Source organism: Paramormyrops kingsleyae, chromosome 12 (genome assembly GCF_048594095.1).
Source record: "Paramormyrops kingsleyae isolate MSU_618 chromosome 12, PKINGS_0.4, whole genome shotgun sequence".
Taxonomy (NCBI): domain Eukaryota; kingdom Metazoa; phylum Chordata; class Actinopteri; order Osteoglossiformes; family Mormyridae; genus Paramormyrops; species Paramormyrops kingsleyae.
The window spans coordinates 26,902,564-26,920,759 of NC_132808.1; the positions used below are offsets into that span (position 1 = coordinate 26,902,564).

At 47.1% G+C, this 18,196-nt stretch overlaps 1 protein-coding gene across 1 annotated transcript in view; it reads left to right on the forward strand.

Annotated features, from left to right (window-relative positions):
* The first annotated feature begins 15,925 nt into the window (after positions 1-15,925).
* Positions 15,926-18,196, forward strand: part of LOC111852132 (F-box/WD repeat-containing protein 7) — a 59,822-nt gene continuing 57,551 nt past the window's right edge. The window contains exon 1 of the mRNA XM_023827693.2: positions 15,926-16,330. The gene's annotated coding sequence lies outside the window, so the exon portion shown is untranslated. The remainder of the gene's footprint in view (positions 16,331-18,196) is intronic.

The following is an 18,196-nucleotide window of genomic DNA, read 5'->3' on the forward strand; positions in this document are numbered from 1 at the left end:
TTAAAGAAGCAACAAAATAAGAGGAGCACGTCCTGAGTAATCTTTTTCATGTTCTGCTGCATCCATGCTGTCCTTTTTGTCCGCAGTTAACTTGGAAAAGTTCTGCCTACATTAGGTGACATTTACAAAAACATCGACTCGAATGCTGCGAGTGTGTGACTATGGCGGCAAGCAGTCCTGGCACAAGAAGGTCTGTCAGAAAATAACTGACGTGAAGAATCAGCCATGGAGAGTGGTGTTTGACACCTGCGGTTGAGGAACAAGCCGCATTCACACTTGCTGCATGCGGCACCATCTCTGATTGCTGATTCGTACCTCAAGCCTATACTCTCTGAACTTGTTCTATAACATACATATTATGTGATTTATGAGCGCAGATTTATAGCACAGCAGAAGCTGCTGATGATATTCAAAACTGAGCAGCTAAAAATATAGCTGAGCGCTGGTGCGATTTGTGTGGACCTGCTCCGCGCTACAAACGGCTGTTTTTGGCTACTTGTGTATTGTAACATGCAGCACTGACAGACCCTAAGCATGTAGAATCACCCCCATCTGTCGCAGTGCACATATTCTATGGATATGCAGACACTAAAAGACAAAGACCTGGTACAGGAGATGCCTGTACATACCATACAATCAGCAAATAAAACAAGGGCTCCATGTACCTGTCAAAAGCTTTAATTCCTCACGCTGGCCTCCTGCTCCTCTTGAACATTCTCAATGTGTAACAGGCACCCATTTTATCTGGAGCAGATGACATGACTCAGATGTAAACAGTACACACATCGTCACCCTCCTTCAGTCTGCAAATATCCAGCAGCACTGGATCTCCCACGGCTGTCGCTGCTAGCCATGGACACCTAGCATCAGACGGCACCATTTTCAATCGGATACGATCACCAGCAGCAGAGTGAAGACATCTCGCCTGCTTACAAGCCTGGTCGCCTTCCTGCACTCTCTCGGGCCGTTCTGCACTCTCGCGCTCCCCGTTACACCCCGCAATGTCGGGGGACCTTCATCGCGAAGATGTGGTGTCTGCAGTTATCTACATTATCAAATCAGTCAGTCCTCTGTTCAAGTGCCAGGCTTTCGATGACCTGAATCATGCTGCTAAATTTATCCCGGGTGCTGGAAAGCTGCAATTAGACCGTGGAATCATTAAGAAATTTCTCCAGCATAAATCAACACCTGTAGAAAGCAGTGTAGAACCTGAGTTATGCTTACTCATATGATGAATCCTCTGCCTACTCATATGGTGAAACCAATGCCTACTCATATGCTTACTCATTTCATGAATCCTCTACCTACCTATATGATGAATCCTCTGTCTACTCATATGGTGAATACACTTCTTATTCATATGATGAATACTCTGACAAATCATATGACAAATATTCTGCTTACTCATATGAATACTCTGCCCACTCATATAATGAATACTCTGACTATTCATATGGTGAATATCCTGACTACTCATATGAATACTCTGCCCACTTATATGAATACTCTGCCTACTCATATAATGAATACTCTGACTACTCATATAATGAATACTCTAACTACTCATATGAATACTCTGACTACTCATATGATGAATACTCTGCCTACAGAAGCAGGACAGAGTGGCATCTCTTTTACATTCCACTGCCCACAACAAAAGCCTCTAGCTGCCAACAGCCAACATGCCACTGAAGGAGAACTTTGAGCAAATGAGCCGATTAGTCCTCGGCGTCTTGGAGCATACGCAGATGCAGCTACATTAATGGCTGCGACCTGCCACCATCTGCTCACCCCAGCGTTAACAGGCACCGCGGTGCTGCAGGGGGAGTGGGGGGATCGTCAGATGCTTTCCTGTCACTTTGCCAGCATGCGGCCTGCTATAGGCAGCTTAGGGCCTTCGCCTCTACCCCCTCAAACCGGGAACCTCAGGCCTGTAACCACCAATGGCTTCAGAGACTGTGTGACCCTGTTCTCACAAAAATATATACTGGATAAAGGCGCCTGCTGAATGTATTTTGTGTTTGTGTGCGTGTATTTGTGTGTGTACGTATACACACACACACACACACACACCCCTTCTCCACACCACCACTGAGCCGGCAGTAACTCCGACAATACTGCATTCGTATTCATACATTATATATACTCCATCTGTATTTATTACTCTGTAGTACTCTGATGCACATGCTGTTTAAAGGCGCCTGATAAATGTAACGCATTTATAGAGAATTAGAAGGGCGTAGCACTGCCTGGACCCCCCCGATCCAGAGCAAAGCAGACAGACTGTGCGGGTCTTGTTAATCTCAGCTGACACCCCTGCCCCCCCCCCCCCGTATCCATTATGCCCGTCCCCAAAGCCCCCCGGGAGTGAGTCACGCCTCCCAGAGCAGGTGCTCTGCTTGAGGGTGGGGGTGTGCCGCAGACGCAGGCCTCCAGCTGAGTTTCCTGCTCTGAGATCTCACCTCGCCTGCACACGGCGCCGGCCCTCTCCTGGGGGAGAGCGGCAGTGCCACCGCCAGTGGGGCGCAGAGGCCGCAGCGGAGCGTTTCCGCTGTGAGGGAGGGAGCGGCAGTGATGGGAGCGCTGCCACAACGTAAGCTTTACCAACCGCGCTCAGCCTCTCCACAGGGCTCTGTCATTCCACCACTGCCCTCTGGGAAGCGCTAGAGAGGATCTCTGCCTGCTGCCATCCGACTCCTCCTCCCCCCACTGTACCAGCCGTAACCCCGATAACACTGCATTTACATTCGTACATGTTATATACAAGCATATTATACTCCATCCTTGTTTATTTATTACTCTGTAGTACTCTGATGCAGTGTCTTCTTGTACATGTAACGCATGCACACTTTCCCCTTCTGCGCCTCTTTCATTCTATAATCGGAGGATTTGCTCTTGTCTTTGAATTTTTATTTTTTTATTGTGGCTTTTAAGTAGCTTCCCACGCAGGAAATAAGGACAAAGGGGCAGCTTGACGAGGAGAGGGGGAAGTCAGCCTGATGCATTGGGAGCAAAGTCTGACTCGAGAGCCCAGCACCAGCTGCGACTCCTCAGCCGAAGAGTCACGTGGCAGGTGGCCGGCCGCTGCCATAATGGAACATGCTGGAAATTATGGGTCACAACACGAATGGAGGCATGTGCAAAGGTGCCAGGGGGGGCACTCAGGGCATAGACCCAGAATGCTGCTGGTTGAGGCTCCCAGACGGGCTTTGTTACTCCTGAGTAGGAATTATAATACAGATCATTGTGCTAAAATGATCAGCTATCAGTTTGACAAACTAGCACATTGGAGTCATATGTCAGCGTAGCAACGCTTCAAGCTTTAAGCAATCCCCCCCCCCCCCCGAAAAGCTCAGTTGAAGACGGTAGGGGGGTTTCCTGTAGGAGCCTGGCCTGTGATTTCCTGAGAATGAAACGTACCCCAGGACCATGAGGGCGCCAAATATCTGCCCTGGACGCTGTTTGATGACAGGTGAAGCTAATGCCTTTTTGAAAGCCGAACTTCACCCAGTTCTGAGTTCGAGAGGCAAATACCGAATGATTTACTCGAAAATGATGGTCACTAGGGTGGTTATGCAACGGAGCCTGAACAGCAGGTGTGATTCAGATACTGGCATCTTTCCCCAGCTAGCGGGAGAGGTCAGCGCGGAGGCTTCAAGAAACTACTCAGAGGTTGATCCACAAGCTTTGAGGTCAGGCTGCACAGGAAGTACATGGAATTGCTTATGAAATCCATCTTGTAGAACATTTGTCTGATCTCCGCATCTCCCCTGTGGCCTTTGCAGTGCTGCATTGCTGAAGTCTGGCCCTTCTGGATTCAGGTGACTCTGTAAACTCGACTGGGTGGTTGAAACAAAACCTTGGTCTGGACCTGAGCTTTTCCACCTCTGTCTTTAATAAATGACTTTTGTAAGTAATTTCCCCAACATTGTTCAGGGAGCGAGGTCCATGTATGAAAGGAATCAGCAGGGTGTAGAGTAGCCTCCAGTATGGACAGAGAACTGAAAGCTCCGATTACTAGCCTGTGAAATGATAAAGCCATCAGTTACTCCACTGTGTACACAGAGCACCTTACATCAGTATTAGCAAACATCATCATGAGTCAGGCAGCAGGGCAGGAATGACCCCTGCCTTAAAGCACGCCACTATGCTCTCAGCGGTTCAGTGCCAGTCCTGGGGGGCCGGAGCCCTGTGTAGCTTAGTTCTTTCCCTGTTCCACCACAAATGATTCAGCTCAAGAGCTGTGTGGTAATTAGCACAAGGAGTTGAATCAGGTGTGTTAAATGAGGGTGAACCAAAAACTGTGTAGGGCTCCGGCCCCCCAGGACTGGAATTTGAGACCCCTGCTCTACAGTGAAGCTGCGGTATTACACCGCATACTGCAAAGCCTTACCCTGTCCAATTAAAATAAGTTTAATGTTATTTTAGGCCAATTTATTTGTTGGTATATTTTATTACGCATCCTTGAATGTATTTTAGATCCTGCTGTAAAATTCTAAAACCTGCGTGGTTTTTCCTATTGGAACCGTTAAGTAGCACTTTCATCACCGCAACGGTATACTAAACCCTCTCATATTCCTCCACAGGGCTGAGAGTCGGTTTCGCACGACCAGCCCGGCGCTGCGAGCCGCGGGCGGCGGTTCTGCTTGCGTGCCTCGGACGCCGCTCTTTACTTTCTGGGCGTGGGTCGCCTGTTTAACGATGTCACGTTAGTGGGACATCATTGTGTGCCTTGTCGGATCACAAAGGACCCAGGCGGTCGCCTGGAGACGGGGAACTGCGGTTTGACTAACAGGGGCGTGCGATGAAGACGGTCGCGTTTACATTTCGGTCATTTGGCTGACGTGCTTATCCGCGGACACAATGCGGTCGGTGCAAACGCAGTTTTGACCATGTTTGCATTAGTGATGTATCAGTTCAGGGTTGCCAGGTGATACATATTTCACTCTGATGTGCTCCCAGTTAATGTAATAATAACCCTGGACTCGTGCCCCTAGTTGAGCATGGACCTTACTCCCAGTGAGTACTGGTGTGAGTTGTGAATGAAATCTAAAAAGGTTCAAAATCAATTCAGGATAGCTAGCCGAGTTTCTCCGCTCTTCTCAATCCTGTTTTTAAATGTGACTCACCATGATCGTCACATAAAACACAAGGTTTGCAAGCAGGAACACTTTTGAATACTAAAGAACAGAAACAATCAAGCCGTAAACACCGTTACATAGAGCGGCATGTCCTGCTTTGTCTACCTGGTTAAAACTTTCACAGTTATAAGCACAAGCATAAGCTGTATATAAGGCGCGGATCCAGAGGGGGGGCGCACCCGCCGCACGCCCCCCCCTATTTTTCCATGAACAACAAATTTTGTTGCCTAGAGATTCGCGCCTACGGCACTCGCTCTAGTGGTTGCGCCCCCCCTTTCCAAAAATCTTAGAACCGCCCCTGTATATTGTGACTATAGCGCAACACTGTGGCCGGACATTTATTAAGACATGTAATTACATCAAATACATTACTAATAATCACTAATACCTGTCTCCCATGAGCAGTGAAGGACAGGATGGAGCTGTTTTTTCACCACTTATAACTTCTACCAGTCAGTGTTAGCAAATCGGGTAATCTTGTTTCTTCTCTCTAATTGGAATTGAAAGAGGCAATAGGCCCAAATGATCAGCCAACACAATGGGTATCGACACTGCATTCGAGCCTGAGAGGAGCCCCAATCCAACGGACCAATCAGAATCCATCCCGGAACATCCGTAAGCGTGGGTAACACCACCCCCGTCACCAGCAAACTCGGCGCTAACAACCTTGTTAGGTGGGATTTCCAATATCCAGTTATCCTGTCTTTGTAATTAACAGGTGAATGTACTTATTTTTGGGTGGGGGTGTTATGAGACAACCTACGTTTGGTAGCTGTCTGACCTGTTTTGGCCTACTTTGTGCTGAATTTGTTTCGGGGGGAGTCAAAACACAACATGCAGAAAGAACAATGGATGTGTTCATATTAAAGAAGGACCACTTAGCTCAGACACGCACTAAAGCAGAGAGCGACTAGGTTAAGTGAGGCCAGTGCTGTTCTTACCTCAGAAAAAAAGTATTCAGGACAAAACATGACAGGGCTAGTATATTTATGTTTCCCGACAAAAGCTCTTTTACGAATTCTGCCACATAATTTTTTCAACGAAAGCAATGTACCTTTAACAGTGAACACTAATACATATTTTTACTGTACTCATCGAAATCTTAACGTTTTAAATGTAATCCTATACAACGTTTAATTTATTTACTGCGCAATAAAGTACGCAACTGCACATTTGTGCAATCCTGCCACCTTCTGGCCAATCATCGTTACTGTACTTAAGTACTTTTTTCCACGTATCTGCCCTTTAAGTAGATTTAGCCGTGGACACTTTTGACGTTTACTCCACTACATCTTACAGCAAATAAAATACGTATCAGAGGTTTCGAATCCCGTGGCTGAAACCATATATACAGCATATACGCCTAGCTAGTATACATATGTCAGACCTTAAAAAGGTAGATTTCTGGCAGTAGTTCATCAATATCGAGAGTGTCTCATTGCCTGCCCACAGTTAAAATTTACAACCAAAAATACTAGTTCCCCAGAGCCCAGTCTCCAGAATACAGCCCATTCTGCCTCTTGGGAGGCTTTAGTGTTCCTCACAGGCGAGGGTGCAGCTCATGTTCATGTCTGAGCGCTATGGGAATGTGTGTTCATGCAGGATCCCATTGGTAAGTTAGCTGCTGTCTTTCTGCTGATTCGTGTCACAGAGCACCAGGTGGGCTAGGTGCAAAGAGAATTTCCCTATGAGGGATCAATAAAGAATTAATTATTATTATATGACAACCATAACGAGAGTCATTAGATGAACCAACAGATTTTCCTTCCACCAACCCATCCATCCATCCATCCATCCATCCATCCAACCATCCGTCCATCATTCATCCATCAAATCACCATGCTGACTATATTTTTCATTTTTAACAAGTACTTTTAAAAAAACAAAGCTTCTCTTTCAGTTGTACAATTCCAGTGACATATTCTCACTTATTTTACTGATATTATACATAATTCAATATCATGAGTAGACAGCCAGCCAACACCTGAACTATCCAAACCAAATCCTGATTCTTTTGATCCAGGAATCCTACATGTAGCCCAAAGACTAACAAGGGCTGCACAGCACTAAGAAACCATAGAATATTTCCTGCACAAAACTTTATAGCCACACTACAGAATTAGATTAATCACTCTTTCAGTAAAGATGGAACACAGGATGAGTAACTGCGGAGAATAAGGTTAGACGATGACGTCCGGTCTCAGGCAGGTTGTGACTGGTTAGATGGGGCCCAGTTGTGGGGCGTGAATCATGAAAGTCCCATCCAGTGAGAGCAGGTAGCTAACGTTAGCTTGCATGGAAATCCCTTTGCATATTGTAACGTATGAGAAGCTGAACTCCGAACTTCATTTGAATACTTTTTTTTTTTTTTTTTGGGGGGGGGGGTGAGTTATACACAGTATTATGTCGGCCTTGTTATAAATCATAGAGGTAAAGTCTTTCTGTTTTTAGCCACAAAATGTTACTGTCATTAGGATTCCAGCATAGTTTGGTTGAAGGAACTTCTGCAGAAGGTTTCGAAGTAGCCAGGCTTGTGGCCACAGGCTCTCTGATTATTGCACAACTTCCCAAAGCATCACTCATTGTCCTACAGGAATCCCAGCCCCGGAAACTGCCGACGCCGAGCGTCACAACTCTGAGTGAGAAAACGGGAGTGTGACGCCCTACGCGTGTGACTGGCGGGGATTTCAGGCAGCGGGGAATCAGCCTCTTCCAAACCCTCAGCAATGCTGACAGCAAGGTGGACAGACATGACTGCAGGTACGTGTTACAAGCGAGTAAGAGGCAAGCATTGTAATTTGGGAAAGTGTTACAAGCGAGTAAGAGACAAGCATTGTAATTTGGGATATCTGATTAGCGCGTTGGACTAACCTTGAATGTAGTCAAACTGAAGCATGTAGCATAGTGGTGGCAGGTCTTAGCAGAGAGGGGAGACATAGAGATTCAGGAAGCAAGAGGAAAACAAGCAGAGAATGAGGGCACTGAGAAAGGAAACATATATACTGCACTGAGCAGTCATTACGATTCTGGAATTTCAGGCAGAAAATTGTTGGTGAGCCAGTATCTTAAACCCTTCAAGTAAACATGTTCCTGGTGTTGTTGTATGTTTGTTTCACAGATGTTTTTACAATTCAGTTGTAAATGAATAATTCCTCTTATAATTTCTTTTAAGGCGATTAACTTTAAAAAGAGATACTAATGAAGTTATGACTATAGTGTCCAAAATTCCTGGAGGTCTAGAGAAGAGGCTAAGATATAACAGGTCTGAAGACCCTGTAGTGACCTGAGCCTTCTGTGAGAAAAGTGTGTATGAAGCAGGCAGTGATGTTTGAGCGTAATGGTTAATTCGCTGGGATCCCAATGCCGGGATCCGCTCACGCAGCGAAAATCAAAAACACCAGTCTGTTCTTTTTGATATTATTCCGTGTTGGTCAGAAATGGTTCAGTGGAGATGGTCTCAGGATGTTTAGTCTGTAAGCTAAGGGCACCCCCCCCCAAAGCCCACACATTTACACCCAGCCAGGTTGCAGTTCCAGATCCTGTGTTGCCCCAGCACCCATCCCCCCCCTCCCCCCACAGGAGCTGTGCCCTGACTTGTTCTTTGCCGACGGTAAACTGCTGTCAGTACCTACAGTATGTTGTGATACTTTTCGGAGTCATAAAATGTATTACTGTTAGTAAACTGTAATTCAGTTCTGTTACTCATAGTTTAGTCAGTACTCTAAGAGAGGTGATTTGTCATCACCTACTAACAGTGTAAGGCAAGTTACCCACAAAAGTAATCCATTACAGACAGAGGAGGGAAGGTCAGGTCTGGAAAGTACAAATCCAGACCAAGGTTCTGTTTCAACCAACCAGTTGACTACTCTGTGACTCTTCATACTCAACTGGTTGTATTTTGTGTGTGTGTGTGTGTGTGTGTATGAGAGAGAGAGATTTGTCCTCCCAAAGATTACAGACGTTCTCTGAGCAGTGTACAATTTGCCACATGGGTTTATTGAATTCATGCAGTAAAGTTTGACCCGCTTAATTCCAGAGCCAGCCGTCGGAGAGGGCAGTGCAGGAGATAACGAAGGTAATCCCGCTTCTCCATCTGCCGTCCTTGCACGTGCGGCCACAGTGTTCGGCGTCCTCCGCCAAACGCAATCCCACTGCTTTCTGTTCCAGACCCGGTCTTCTGACGAGTTGAGCTGCCTATCGAGACGTGCTAGGGGGTGAACTGCGTCCCCGCTGTTTTGCACTAATTATCAACCCCCCCCTCCCTCACCCCGCAGCTGACTGGACGGAGTATTTATCGGGTGTCAACGCCACATCGGCTCCCGAGGAGACGGTCATGGAGTCCCTGTGGCCCGCCGTGGCCGGTCTGGCCATGGCACTACTGCTTACCGCAATTCTGCTGGGAATCTTCATCTGGCGCTGCAAGAAGAAAGAGATCCCCGGTGAGACGCCCGCTCCTGGGCTATCGAGATGCACAAATGGGCTTTAGCGTAAATAATGACGCTCCGAGTTCATCCCGTAACGCTTTTCGTGGAAACGTGCGTTTGCTTCCGTTCTTTCTAGGGGCAAACAAGAAGGATCTGTTCATAGATGACTGCATTGCTGGACACATACCAGCGTAAGTCCATGTTTGATACTTCGAGGTTTTCCCACATAAAATGGTATAAATAATATGTGTAGCGTAGGTGATGTATCCATGAAGTATGTTGTGGAAGTTATTAATCAGCAAACATTTTCTTACTATAGCTTAAAACGTTTTCCTGTATCGACGATTTTGGATTTTGTATAAAAATATTTAAATTGCCATTATTATCCTATGATAGCGGCAGTTTCCCAGTGAGTGACTGGGCTTTTCCCATCGCTACCACCTCGTTCCCGAAAAGCTTGATTGGTGTTTTGTGGCTGGACAGCCGATAACTAATCTCGGAATCCGGGTCCGACATTGATATCCGAATTCCGCTCTGAGTTTCTTCCTCATTGTCTTTCGGTGCTCAGCAGCTCCGTGCCTGAACGCGGTTCTTATACCTGCAACAGGACTGTCTGACCATACTTTGTTTCTCAGTTGGATAAAGGTGTTAAATAGGTAAAGGTAAAATAGCAAGGCCATGTGTGTGTTTGCGCAGACCATTATAGTAACAGGTCTCCAGCCAGGGTGATCGTTTGGCGTTACTCTGCAGGACTGATCTGTTTGCAGCCTGATTTACCGCCACCCTCATGTTCATACCCTCCAGGCCCGTGTTTGAGGACGATGTCCCTTCAGTATTGGAGCTGGACATGGAAGACTTGGACAAATGGGGAATGAAGACTTCCTGTAAGTTAACTGTAACCCACTGTCGTCTTCTGTAGCATGCGGACGAGGTTTATCCACACCGACCGAAAGGTTTCCCCCGACAGCGGGTGTGAAAGCAGCTGCACGCTCGCAGTTACAGCTCGGGTTCAGGCAGCGTCTAGCGCCAGCCGTGTCGTAATTCTCCCCCTTCCCCCATTCCGCTCGTCTCCCGCACCGGCTTGTCCTGACAGAGGTCTGGGGGGTGCGGTCCTGACTTCAGGAGGTACCCTGGTCTGGACGAGTCCCTACAGGACGCTGCACCCCTTCCGCGCATGGCTGTGCACCGTCCTGTGTTTACAAACCCACTTACCTCCTCACTCCATTAGGTGAGGCAGCGGTTCCTCTTTTGTGAGTGTTAACGTCCCTGGAGGCATCGTGTTGTAGGACCCATATGGGAAAGTTTCTTCGCCTGAACTGCTGAAGTAAAATATCCAGCTTTTTAAAAACGTGCAATTCTAAATAATTCTCATTAAGTATCTAGTGCCCTAGTGATCTGTAGTGTATCTGTGCACCAGCAGGCGTCGCTGTTGCATTATGAAAAATAATATGGGTTCCAGACAGTTATGTCATCTGATCGCAGCACACGTTTGTCGAACTAATGGGTGCAATACATCAGAGTAATTAATGTATGTAAAGTTCCTTATGCTACAAGGGCAGAATACAAAAATCAAAGAATCCCTGAATATTTGTTTGCTATGAGTCTTCCACACTACTGAGGAAATTTGGATTCTGAAAAGAAAAATGAGCTTAAACTTTCTGCGAGCCTGTTTCATTAACTGTAACATGTACCAACTGCCAACATACTGTATCTTCGTGTCTAACATCCAAAGCCTTTTTTCTAGCATGATTTGTGGTACTCAGTGTCATTATGACACATATATTATAATGTATTGTCTTCAATAGACTGGCATCCCATCCAGAGTGTAACCCAGCCCAGTACCCTGTGATGGACTGGCATCCCATCCCGGGTATACCCCAACCTTGTGCCCTGTGATGCCCGGGATAGACTCCCAGAACTGGATTATTAGCTGGAATATAGATCAAGATAGTTTGTCTTTGGAGAGGGAGCCCCCTGCTGGTTCCATGTCGTACTCCATGTCCTTATCTTGTTGCCCTGCCTTTGTCTCCACATGTGGCTTTGACTGCATGCACAGTTTTCCCTTTCTCTCGCCTCCCTCTAGGTGACCGGTACGAGGCGCACGACTGAGCTCTCCCCAAGAGCAGCAGCCAGACGGTATGACCTCCACAGGATTCCTTGTTGAAGCAGCCGCACCGTGGCCAATCAGATCTGCAGTTTGCCGTGGTAACCGGCATCAGGGAAGCACGGTGTTCTGAGGAGTAACATGGCTGCAGGACTTCCTCTGATCTTATTTATGCCTTTGATTACTGTGACTTCAATTAAAAATAAATGTTTATTTTTTTGCATTACATAAGCCTTTGTCATAGCAGAGAAGACTCTGCTGAATTGTAATGATACCCAAACCATTTCATTGTTTCAATGTGCTGATATTTTTCATAAATAAATTCTTCTGATGTTTTTGTTTTTCCTGTTATAAAATGCACCCCTTCATATTTATGATGTCCAGGTTTAAGGGATTTCCTAAACGTAACCTTAAAGCACATGGATGGATGGAACTTTAAAGCACATGTTCCCACTCCATAACGCTTTGCCACATGTCAGTTATCTTGCTCTGCTAAAGTCTCATGGATGCTGTTTTGAATTTTGATGTCTGTTCAGTTTTGACTGACTGGATCCTGAACCTTAATTTGGTAAATGGCCATGTGGAAATTGTATTCTTTAGTAGATCAGTATACCCCCCCTCCCCACCTTCCTAAACCACTGTGATGCTTCTGAGCCTGTGCTGTCCGCAGCTTGCCTGTGTGCTTTTATTCGCTGGCGTAACACAGTTAAGTAGCTGTTCTCCGCTGGTGTGGGCTGGAGACTTCGACAGGCTGGGGTCCCCCTCTGCGGTACTTTGTGGTTCTCATTCATTTTTTGAAATGTTTTTTGTTTGTAGATTAAAGCGTGTGTTGAATCTGCTTCGTTGTAAGGTAACTTTTGTTTAATCCCAAATCCAGCCTGGACTCTGTCCTAAATGCTTTTCGCTTCACTGTACCCCTTCCTCTGGGTGGCACAGTGCCCTGGGAGATGGCAGGGACGCCCCGCCCCTCTGGGGTTCACTGTACCCCTTCGTCCTCTGGGTGGCACGGTGCCCTGGGGGATGGCAGGGAGGCCCCGTGCCTCTGGGGTTCAGGGCTCCAGTACTGCTCCTGCTCTGTGTGACATTTGTACATCCTGCCTGTGCTGGGCAGGTTTCCTCCTGCAGTCCAGAAAAATGGTGAATTGGTGTCTCTGAATCACCCATGTTGTGTCTTGTGTGTATGTGGGTGGGTGTGTAGGTGGGTGGGTGTGTAGGTGGGTGGGTGGGTGTGTAGGTGGGTGGGTGCCCTAGGACAGCAGCATCGTGCTCAGGGCCTCCCCTGTGCTCCCTGGGATAGGCTGTGCTTGGGCAAAGCAGCTATGGATGGATGGGTAGGTGACTGATTGATTATCCCTGTCTCCCAGCAGTGCTTGCATATTCCCCTGCTTGATGTTTTCATTACTTGTTCCTCTACATTATCATCCACTGTGCTAATGTCCCATCACTGCACAGCACCCCCTTTGTCTGCCCTCAAATGCACCTCAGATACGTGACAAAGTCAGTGTGAAATGTAAAGCCTGAACAGCAGCAGCCCTTCCTGTCTGTGGCTTCCTGGGTGACGGATTGAGGCGGTTGCCGGTCTGCGGAGGATGGTACGAAATGGGTGGATCACATGGATAAGTAAAACACTGCAGCACAGTGCCACTGGGGGATTTGCATGGCACTGCAATGTGGGGCTGTGTGCGTGTGAGGCTCCAAAGATGGGCTTGGGCAGGTTTTAACAAATCCCCAGACGGCAATGCACCGGCGAGTGTATACAGAGGGGCTCAGGCCTCGGTCACCATGCATATTCCTTTTGTATTTCGCATTGGTGTAGATTTCAGGTGAAACAATCTCACCAGTATGGCATCTCTAGGGTTAAGGTAAATAGAGAACAACCCTGAATTGGGCCTTTGTTGTATTTGGTTGCACTGATTACCATGATGGAAATGTATCCATTGGGAGTTCATAGTCCAATCCTTGTCTAATATTGCTGTTACCCTGCAAGCAGTCACAGGGTGTATGTGACAGTTTGAAGAAACAAGAAACTTAGTAGAGCTCATAGAGTGGCATCGCTTGGGCTATATTAGCAAAGATCACAGTGCATATCCCAGTGGCCAGGTGGACTGGGATCAATAAACAGCTGCAGGGACCAATGATAGTAGTGGATATGCACTGCACTCGTGGTAGGGACTAAAATCTGTCATTTGGATACATAATTCAGTACGAGATGTGACTGCCACATGGGGCGTGTACCACAAAGCACCCTGAGCATGTGGCTCAGTGGGCCAAGCCTCTGTGCCTGTGATCAGAAAGTCACTGCTTCAGTCTTGGTACATCTGTGGTTCCTTGATCAAAGGCCCTTAACCCCCAGCCCCCTGGGTGCTGCTATGGGTGGCTGCCCTTCACAGCCAGCTTGCTCTCACTAACAGAGAGCATGTTGGGGGAGACATAAAGAGAATTTCACTAAAGCAATAAATCAATAAAGCAAAACTTGTTGCATTTAAGTTAGTCTGGGCTAAATGTAGGTGAACAAAGATAAAGTCCATTTAAGATGGGGTACCTTAAATTCGACAAGTTATGCAGCTAATCGAGGAACCCTGCTTGGCCCAGTATGATCCAAAGAGAAGTCTCCCTACCTCCCGTATGACTGACAGAGTCAGGGATGGCACTTACCCAGCCAGCACTAACACACTTCTGTCAACGTGAATTCAAAGACCGGAGTGAGAGTTAGCCCAGAGTCATTGCCAGCTGATCAGACTCGGCTGGGCTCTGCTGAGCCTCCTATGGAAAGAAGCCTAGTCTAATCAGAATAGCATGCTGTGAATGTTTATGTGCTGTTTGGAAACTTCAAGACCGCACTCAGTGATCTGCTCATTCCATCACTTTAAATCACAGTTTTTGCTGCAGCAGGTCACTGGTAAGACAGACCCTTTGAACATATGCATGCACAGCTGTAAGCAAATGAGCTGTTACACTCAGTTCTGTATCTTGGAAAGGTATCTCCAGGTGACAGACATATGCGTATGCAGGGAAAGCATTTTCCTGTCTTTGAACAGAGGCCTCTGTATTCAGACCTTCCCAGCTTCCTGCTGAGCTCTGTGCCTTGGGGGGCGGGGGCATTGTACTGTACTGTAGGCAATTAACCAGTGTTGCCAACTACATTCAGTAGAAAGTAACTAAGCAGGAAAGATGGTGGCGCAGGAGGTAGTGCTATCGTTCGGAAGCTGGAGGGTTGCAGGTTCGTGCCCTGGTTCCTCCTAACCACATCAAAGTGTCCTTGAGCAAGACACTGGACCCCAAATTGCTCCCAGTGTGCAGGTTGGTGCCTTGCATGGCAGCCTCCGCCACCGGTGTGTGTGGATGGGTGAATGTGAGGCATGTATTGTAAAGCGCTTTGAGTACTCGTAAGAGTAGAAAAGCGCTATATAAATGCAGTCCATTTACTCGGAAAGTCGTTAAATGTAACTAGATGACGCTATGCGCTAATTAGCATATATGTGGCGTCATGTTTTGTATTTTGCCTGGTGTCAGATGTTAGATTTTTACACCTGTTTCCATCTCTCTTACTCTCAGTGCTCACATATACTGTACTTCATACAGCCGCATCCCCAGTAAAGCTGTAATTTACAATTTTTCTGTTTCTATTGTCAGCTAAGAATTGTCCAAAAAGTATCTAAATTTGTCGCTAGTCGCTTAAAAAAAGTCGCTAAGTCGGCAGCACTGCAAGTGATGGATGGGCGAGTCAGCGGAGTTCTCGCTTCTAGAAAACAGGGTGACGGAGCATGACGCACTAGGGAACGGTGCCAGAGAAAACACCACACCGCTTGTTTGTGCCCGCCTGGCACCGCTAATAAGAACCCCTATCTTCACATCGGTGGGGTGCAAAGCTTTTCAGTTTTTCAAGTTAACCTTGAGCGGCTGATGGTATCACTCTCCTGCCTGTGAATTTTTGCAAAGGGAGTTTACGGTTGTTGAACAATCACTTCAATTAACCTCCTAAATTCCAGCTTGACTGTTACGCAACTTCTCAGTTTCCTAATATCGAAATCGCCAATTCAAATGAAACAGACAACAGACATAATTGATGACTAAAGTAGGACGTCACGTCTTTAAAACACTTCCTTTGAAAACCTGCAAGCGCACAGTCGGAAGGACCAGACTGCTCCGACTTGGTATGTCGATCGAACGACGCAATATTAGGGCGCCGTTGAGAAAGGGGCGGGGTTCGCCCACTGTACAGCTGGCTTTGATGATTAAAGTCCGCGCCGCAAGGAGTGCGGCGACAAGCCGGCTGACGTCATCAGCTCGCGCCTGCATCGTCCCAGTGTGTCGGTGTTACAAGCGCTGAGGAGGAGAGTAGCGATCGGCCAGGGTTATTTCCGTCCCGCTCTCTCGTCGCTTCACAGAATACGTAGATTCATAATTTTATTGTTTTTAACAGAACATGTTGGCATTTTTGTAACTAGTGTAGCTGTCGGAAGACGTACTATTAATTTATTTGAAGAAACAGAGTGAGAATTAGTCGAAAACCCAGTGGAGAGTGTACTGCTAGCTACATATATACATTGCCGATAGTAAGGCCAGGGGGTGTTAAACGACTCGGGGGAAAGAAGCTGAGGAACCAGTGGCGGACCGTCCGTCACCGGTGACTTCGAGCGAAGCAAGGAGAGCCGGCTCAAGTAAGTGTTTAAACAGGAGGCCCCCATCCAGACTTTTTCTGGTCTATCTCGAAGTACTTTAATAAACTTGTAGTAATGTTCCACAAGAAAAACTTAGAATAACGATACATTAAGTGAAGGTTTTTATAGGACGACAGGGCCCCTTTAAGAATATGTGGTTATCTGGCTGGTTGCCTGGGCGACGTTGGGTGATTTGAAGCCAGAAATGTGTGTATGACTTGTGTATGACTGTCCCCTCTCACGTACGTAGCGTGAGAAAAACAAGTTAATGTAAGTTTGTGTTAGCAATATTTTTCTATTCTGCACTAGTTATCTTCTCAGCGAGTCTGCCTCAAGTCCACAATCTAGCAAAATTAATTCTACTCATGTGTAGCACCCTGCTAGAATGCAAGTTGTTTTTATGCCGGTTGCATTTTTATTGGCATAAACTGGTTATACTCCAATTTTGCGTCGACTTAGTGGTTAATTTTGGAGTGGGCGGAGTGTTGGAGACGATGCAGCGACGGAAGCGGGAGTGGATGCCGGCTGAGTAGCGCGAGCCGCCTCGGTAGCTGCCACGCTGCGCCCTCGAGGCGCTCCCCGGGGCAGGTGTGGAGCCGCAAGCCCGTCCGCGCGAGTGCCCGCACGTGCGCTGCAGTCGATCCTTCGGCGACATGAAAACGCCTTTCCTGGGGTCGGCTTCTTTTCTCCTGTGTGCTGCCTGTTGATGATTTATCAGCCACCTTCCGGGTTCGTACCTCGGATCACTGAACAAACCTCTAAAACGGCTGCAACAGTGAAGCATTTCAGTTATTGTATGATTATGTACAGACGCACAAAATTAAATGGCTCATATTCTCAATAAATAGCTGCACATTTCCCCCCTGTTAGAACTTCACCCAAAGAAGCAACTTCTGTTTGTACGGATGCCTCGTCCTGTTGTTTTACCACTTTTCGTGATGAAGGCACTGTGGTTATACGCACGCTTGTTGGGTTTGCTGCGCTGCTTGTTTTAAGGCGGTAACGGAAGGAAGTTTAGTGGGACGCTGCGAGGGAGCGTCTGTTGTGATGAGGTCGGCCGGCTGGTAATTGCTGTGGAGAATTCCATGCCACGATTGTCGCACGTTTAGCCTCTCTGCACCTCCCGCTTCATTGCAGTGGCGTGGCTGTCTTCTCTTGCCGCACTACCGCGCATCAGAACGATCGATAGAATAAATCTCCTTTTGGTAACTGCTGAGAAACTATGCCCATTTAACTCCTCCGTAGGGCCCAGTTTTTTTTTTATTTGCGGCCCTTGAAATACTCAGGCAGGAATAAACTGCATTTGGCTGTGAATTTTACATAAAAGCTCTCTTGGAGAGGTGGAGGCCAGGCAGCTCCACTTAACCCAGAGCTATGGCAGGTCGGTCTGCCCTGTTGAGTTTCACCCTGATCTTTCTATGGCCTCCTGGCTGGCTGGTCCTCTAGGGTGGCTGGCTGTACCACTGTGCTCCCATACCGTTGCCATAGTACCACAGTGATTTTTCAGCAGCCCTTTAATGAATCTGCGTACAAGCCGGAGATGCACATGGGAGTAAGAGGCCACTTCAGTCTGCTAACTGTGTAAATGACCATGCTTTTGCAAGGCTCCTTCTCAGGCTGATTGCGCTGGAACACTCGCTGTCTCGTCTCACCACCTTTCACGCTTATCCGACTTTCTTATTATTTGAACAGGCTTTTCAGGAAGCAGTCGTCCCATTCAGAGATCATTTTTCAGGAATTTCTTCGAAATATTATAATACCTGCAGGTAGCATCTTGTTAAAATCCATTAAATGTGCGGCTTCAGTTTTGTCCTTGTTGAGACATGCTCTGTAAGTGCCATGTAGCACCACACGTCTGTGACTTTC